Source organism: Hippocampus bargibanti, linkage group LG05 (genome assembly GCF_051943395.1).
Source record: "Hippocampus bargibanti isolate YZ-2025 linkage group LG05, ASM5194339v1, whole genome shotgun sequence".
Classification (NCBI taxonomy): Eukaryota; Metazoa; Chordata; class Actinopteri; order Syngnathiformes; family Syngnathidae; genus Hippocampus; species Hippocampus bargibanti.
Window position 1 is genome coordinate 24,628,580 of NC_142738.1, and position 7,413 is coordinate 24,635,992.

The window sequence follows — 7,413 nt, forward strand, 5'->3', positions numbered from 1 at the left end:
TAACGGTGACAAATATAGACACACCTAGGCAAAATTGCATCTTTTTGCCAGATTGCAATGATCGTCCTGCAATGTTATTACATCCCACTCAAATTCAGGACACATTGGGCCAGATGCAGAAAAAAAAACAGAACAACTGAATCTCCACCATGTATATCTAACAGTATTCTGATGTGTACTCTTAGGGGGAGGGTAGTGTACCTACATTTTTACAACCCAAGAAAAAGTTCCAGGCAAGGAATTTTCAATGCATTCATATAGGTTTATATCGTGCTTTAACAACAGCTGAAGCTGGAACAAAGCGCTAACCAATAGGTCCTTCCCTGTCTGTTGACACCATGTTGCTCACTTGAGCTATCTAGCTGGCTACCTAGCTAGCCATCTGGCTGCTACCTAGCTGGCTACCTGGCTGGGTACCTAGCTGGCTATGTATTTGCTATCTATTTGCTATCGAGCTAGCTAGCTATCTATTAGTTATCTATTAGCGAGCTATGTAACTTTCTACCTACATATTTGAGTTAATCCGGGTTGAGTGAACGCTGACACATGTGGCTGCCACTGCTCACCCACAGAAAAACTGATCCTGTGACTGTAAAGTGACCTTGAGAGTTTTGAAAGGTGCTTAGAAATGAAATGTATGATTATTATTATTATTATTATTATTATTGTTTATTCATTTTCCGATCCACCTGATCCTCACTGGGATTGCAGGGGATGCTGGATCCTATTCCATTTCCAGCCTTCCTGTGTGGAGTTTACGTGTTCTCCCTGGGCCTCCATGGGTTTTCTTCGGGTGCACTGGTGAATGAATGAATGACTGTGTTTGCAGTTTGGCACCATCAGGCACTCTGTGCCAATATCAAACATTATAATTAACATCGGATCAGGACAAAATACGGTACAGTAAAGCATCGACCTGAATGTGTACGAACACAAAGAAAAAGAACTCACTTGCCACTGATGCTCATCCAAGACTTCGTCTGTGTGTTTGCTTTCCATTGAGGTTGGAGCCTATCCAAGTAAATCAGAATCAGAAAACCGTTATTCATCCCACAATGGGGAAATTTGCATGATGATGAACACAACACAATGTAGTTTATGTGAAAGCATAGAACATTAGTCAGTCATAGAAATCATCTTGAGATTCTAGGTTTTTTACTTAGTGTCCAAATAACCCTCTCTCGACATCTAACAACCATCACAAGATTGATTGAGATTACTGTACTCCATTACCACATTTTGCACAATCTTTACTTGTACACCTGTTGGTAATTTGTACATCCATAAAGTGTGGGATGAATTTCGTTAATTAAATACATTAACTTCAGAAAAAAAAAAACAAAATAAATCACATAGCCACGCCATATTTTATTTTTTTCCCCATTAATTCAATGTAAGCAGACAAAACAGTAACATTGTATGTTTTACAAATGGACCTAATGTATATATAAAGCCATTGTTCTCCAGATGACTAAGCAAAACAAAGGCCTCTTTAGACTCTTTCAAAGCAGGAACAAATTTGAAAATAAAAAATGTTGGTCAATGCCTTTTGGAGAAAACTACCCCCCGCCACCCAATTCCCACGGAAATCTTTGAAGCCCTCTGACACAAGCGAGGGATGTTTAGCGGCCCCCACCCAGACACCTGGGGTCCAAAGAGTGGATTGTTTATGGTTTCTTTTACACTGCGACCACAGCTGGGTGTGATACTGCTCGTCATTGGAATCAAACTGGAGAAGCCGGTGAAGTTGACCTTGCATGGTGTTTGTTGTGTTTAGCTGTGGGGTAGAAAGCTTGCGGTCTACCGTGACACAGCTCTCAGTCTCCTCGGGATTTCCCTCAATTGTATGAATATGAGATCAGTTTGTGTGTGTGTGTGTGTGTGTGTGTGTGTGTGTGTGTGTGTGTGTGCGTGTGTGCGTGCGTGTGTGTGTGCGTGTGTGTGTGTGCGTGCGTGTGCGTGTGCGTGTGCGTGTGTGTGTGTGTGTGTGTGTATGACCTGTCTTGTGAGGACCACTAACATTTTATACCATACGTAGTGAAGACATTTTTGACAAGTGAGGTCCTTTTGGCCGGTCCTCACAAGTTTTTCATTCTAAATCTAAAGGCTTCTAGAGGGTCTATACATGCCTCTGTTAAAGTTTCAGAGAGGTCCTCACAAATTCACAAAAAATGATTTTTCTGTGTGTATTTTCATTTCACTTGGATACACACACTTTTTATTCACTGTGTGTGTTTATGTGTGTGTATGCGTGGTTAATGAGAAGAAAAAGTTCATACCACAAAAAGTAAAACGATATTTTAACCAAATTCATACAGGGGTGAGGACTTTGAATGTACCCATTCATAAACCTCACTCCAGCAGTTATTTCAGTTTCAAGTCCACTTTTTATTTATTTGTTTTTCAAGAAGTTGAAGTGGGAAATTGAGTGACATTTAGTGTTCAAAAGAAACACTAGTTCTTCTCTAAACTTATCAGCAACGGTGGTCCTCACTCCTTATCTGGAGTTATCTGGACCACACAAAACCATTGAAACAGGAATGTGTGTGTCTTTGTGTGTTTGTGCGTGTGTGTATTAATGATTGCAGTACAGTATAGCAAACGTGACAACTCAATTGTGGTCAATCAATTTCGGATTTTAAAGGACACAACTCGCCTTGAAAACAAAGTCTGATGAAAACATTTCCCATGAACTGAATGTTGATGGAATCCCACAAACGTAGACACAAATAAAATCTAATAAACATATTGAAGGAAAATCGAAAGTCCCACAAAGAAAGCCAAAAAGAAAATGCTGGTGATAAAAATCCAGGAGAACGAAGCATGGAACAGAAAGCGCTTGCAAACGGCAATGTAACACCAAAACCCAGAAAGACACCAAATGACATTGGATTTTGGATTGGATTTGCCTTTATTAGTCTCGCATAGCAAGAGTCCAAACACGTGTCACAAAAATTTGCTAAACTTTGTAAAACAAAAATACTTATGAAATCGGAATCTTCATGGACAAGAGTGAGTAGAAACGTGAGCAAGAAGATCTGGAAATATCATTTGAGGCAGTACGGTAACCGAGGTCAATACTCCGACAAAGAGGAGGGAATTTAGCAGCGCTTGAATACAGACGCTCCCTGTACTGACAAACATTCACGTTATGAACACTGGTACATATGAACATTTTTGTAGTAACATATGTAGTATTCTCTCCAATTGTACATGAACATATCTTTACAGAGCATATATTTTATTAAATGTTTATTTTTCAGTACAAACCAATACGTGTTACTTATACAAGCCTTGAAGATACTTATATAAACCTTAAAGGACAACCGATGTCACTTTTTTGTTTTTTAACTGACATCAGAAAAACGTTTTATAGCATCTAAAATACCCAAAACACGCAGTATGATATTTTCATTCAAATGAAAAACACCAATAAAAATGACTTAAAGTGTCCAAAATCTGCAAAAAATTGAGCTGCGAATTGGGCATTTTCAGAAAGTCCCGCCCCCAGTTTGTGACGTCACGCCAAGACGTCTTGCATTGCTGGAGAATCAAAACAATGGCTTCAGATTCGGTGAATATGCTTTCTTGTTACACATCCAGTTATGAATATGATTCAAATAGTTGTGAAGAGGAAAGCATACATGTTTGCAATCGATTATAGAATTTATTCCGTGCCATTTTGAGGCAACATTAGGGGTAAATGTCTCACCCAAAAAGAGGCAGAAGAAAATGGCGACCTCTTGTAGACATGACAGTGTATTGCGTTTCCACATGCTGATAAATTCCTGATATGGAGCTTGGACGCCCTCTTCTGGCGCAACACGAGGTTTTCAGACCAAACAAGCATTGACGTGATGGAAGGACTGCTACAATGTGTCCTTTTTTTTGTCAGGGGCGTTCCTTCAGTGACGTCACGTACGGACTCGTCACCAACTCAAAAACAAGACTTCCGGAATATTCAGCACGAGTCTTAAAACGTAAAATCTAGCTATATGCGGTGGAATCTTTGTAAAATACGCTCAGTAGATGTCATTTGAAGCCATTTTACAAATTATGGACACAACTTGTCCGGAGACGTCGGTTGTCCTTTAAACATACTTATATAAGCCTTTAAACATACATCCCATACAAAATAAATCACTGAAGCAACTTACAAACAAATTCACATTATGAAGGACCGTTCGGAACATATCTCGTTCGTAAGTTGGGGAGTGTCTGAACAGGGCAAAGCTTTGATTGAGAACAAGGAACAGGTGTGCCTGCTGGGGGGAAACACCCTTCACTCCAACTTAGCTGGTGCTGGAAAAAAACAAACATAACTAGGACAGGATAGAAATCACCTGGTTTTGGCACAGCAGCTCCGGCTCATTCTTTCCTAATTAATTGCACTATGCTACTTCTCTGCATCATTTCAGCTCCAGTTTGTCACCAAATTCCTGAAGAGGATATATGCTGTTGAAGTTCACTTCAAGGTTAGAGGTTAAGTTCAAAGTGAAGATGAAGCACAAACACTTGCATGTCTTTTTCTGTCAGTCGTTAGAAATAAAGCCCCTATGAGCAAGTGTGTAAACAGGAACCTTTCCCTGTGGCCAGGAGGCTTACTTCTTGTCGCTTTCTCCTCATGTTTCCACAGCCTTACTGCCCCTCAGACTGCCTGGGTGTTTGTTTTCAAGGCGCAGACACAACATAGCTTTGCTGAGATGCATTTGTGCGTTCATCTTATGTCACTCTTTTAAGATGAGATGTTTTAGATTCAGCCCCATGGGATAAACGAAAATGGCATTTTCTATCATCAATCGTAGAAATATTATGCTTTCATTGCAGGACAAAATAATCACACATAAGCAATACTGTTGAGTGTCTATGTAGAGTGGTGGTGGACATCAATTGCGGATACCCATTGTATATTTTTAATGGGTCACACCATACCGAATTATTTGTGATACAAGTTGCAGGCACTTATGCACATATGAATCCCACACAGTGTCACTTGGGTGATTTCTTGAGTTTGAGAGAACATTTTCGCATCAGAGGAGATGCCCGACTCTCATAAATGCAGTTGTTAAATTGCAATGGGTGCATTGTTAGAATTATTCAGAAGCCCAAATATCGTTGCCATTTAAAAAAAGATCATTGTTGAAATCACATGGGACAATGGGCTGTTCAAACACCAGCGGCTCACTGTTGGTGGGAACATTTTCAAACCGCGCAAATAGTTTCTGCTGAGTTTCACAGATAAAAATGTGAAGGGAAGCTTCCCACAAGAGTTACTGCCATTAAAGTCCTGTGTTAGAATGATATGTGTCCATTTTCTGATACTCTTATCCTTTCAAAGGTCGCATGCATGCTGGAGCTTATCCCAGCTGTTTTCGGGTCGTAGGTGGTGGACACGCTCAGCCATTGCAGGCCAGAGATGAGTAACCATCTGTGCTCACACTCACAAACAGAGACAATTTAGAGTGCTCGATGAACCTGCTACATATGCTTTGTCTATCTATCTATCTATCTATCTATCTATCTATCTATCTATCTATCTATCTATCTATCTATCTATCTATCTATCTATCTATCTATCTATCTATCTATCTATCTATCTATCTATCTATCTATCTATCTATCTATCTATCTATCTATCTAGAGAGAAAAAAGAGAGAGAGAAAAAGAGTGTTTGTGTGCACGTGACCAAAATGAGTGCATTAAATGTAATGAATAAATGGATCGTGGTGTATTTCTGTCTCCTGGGTGAAAGCTTCACTTGATATGATTGTCCTACATTCTTCGGGCTTTGTGAAACCAGACATGCAGAGCCCCCTCCAGAAAATAAATACCGACTGTGTCTATCTGACGCGACCACAGGAAATAACCCACCGGTAGCTACCTGTGTCGCACCCGATGCGTACATGTAAAGTGCAATGACTGTGTCTACATCAATGAGCAGGAAGCATGCGGAAGAGTAGGTGTGGACTTGTCAGCGTTAACTGCTGTGAGGCTTATCAACCACGCAGCACGTTTCCCTTGGTAGCCCTGTCTGTATTCTGGCATACAAAGATGGTATGAAGAGCAGCTGCAGCACGCACTCAGCCTGTGGTTAAATTTTGCGGCTCGTGAACATGGTCCCAGTTATGTTTCCATGTGACGATGACCATTGAATCACGACTCGCTCACTCAAATGCAGAGGCCGTAGGACAGTAAATGCGACCACTCCTTACCCTGAGGCCTGCCGCGAGGTCATTCCAAATAGAATGTGAGCCATTCCGAAATGAATGTGCACATTCATTCAATTTATTTTTGGATCATATTAACTCTCTAAGATTCAGTTAGAAATAAATAGCATTGCTTTTCAAACTTGTTCTTCAACTACATGTCATCTACACATGATCTGAACTAAGCTGAATGTAAACATCATCTGAAGAGACTTCAAATCCCGAAGCTATTGTATGATCACACGTAACTTGTGTATTCTAATTCAAACAAATTTACTGTAGAGTTGAGTCTACAGTACAGCGGGGGGCCTCAGTGCCATCGACTTCCTTGCAGTTGCTCTGTGATTACACAATCACAAAACCGGTTTGGCTTGTTCACAGCTCTTTTACTTCAAGAAACTGGTTGGATTTCATGTTGCAATAGCAACAGATATGAAGAAAATTATAAAGTGTCTGGTATTTCTGTGGATGCGCACGATCTGTCGTTGCAGTGAGGATGGCCCGTTAAAAAGAAAGTCGATATCAACTTGTGGGAATGATGTAATCCCCTCCAAGGTTTAACAGGTTGGTTTGGATGCAATGTCATTTTATGTGGCTTGTGAAAGCTTGTCATTTTCTTTAGCCGGTGAGGTGGAGCCTCTCCCAGGTACATCCTGAACTAGTTCACAACCAATTACAAAGCTATTACAAAGCATAGCCTCCCTTGGGTGTTTTGGACCGATTCAAAGCAGTCGCAGGTTAATCTCAGATGACAGTAGAGTAACCATGAGAGTGAAAATTCCACAGGACCAGCAGTGACGTGCGGTGAGGTTCATGGCTGGTGAGGCACTGACGTTATCAATGACGTCACAGCTCGTTTCTACTTCGTATTTGAACGATAAATGTGAAAATTCAGCGATTTTGAAAAAAATCCTAAAACGGTGAAGTTAAATGGACAAGAACTTTAAGTCACTAAATACATCTAACTGTTTAATTTATTTTTTCATTTGATATTTCCATGACAGCTTTCCATGATGACAGGTGAGGCACTGCCTCACCTGCCTCCACTGACTGCACGTCACTGAGGACCAGTAAACATTTTTAGACTAATTTGATCCCTCCCACATTTTTTTAAACACAATTAAACTTCTCAAAAGACGCTTAAACTAATTAAAACACGCCTTAGACTTGATTGTTAATGCCCCGTTGTCACTTTCTCACTTGCGCA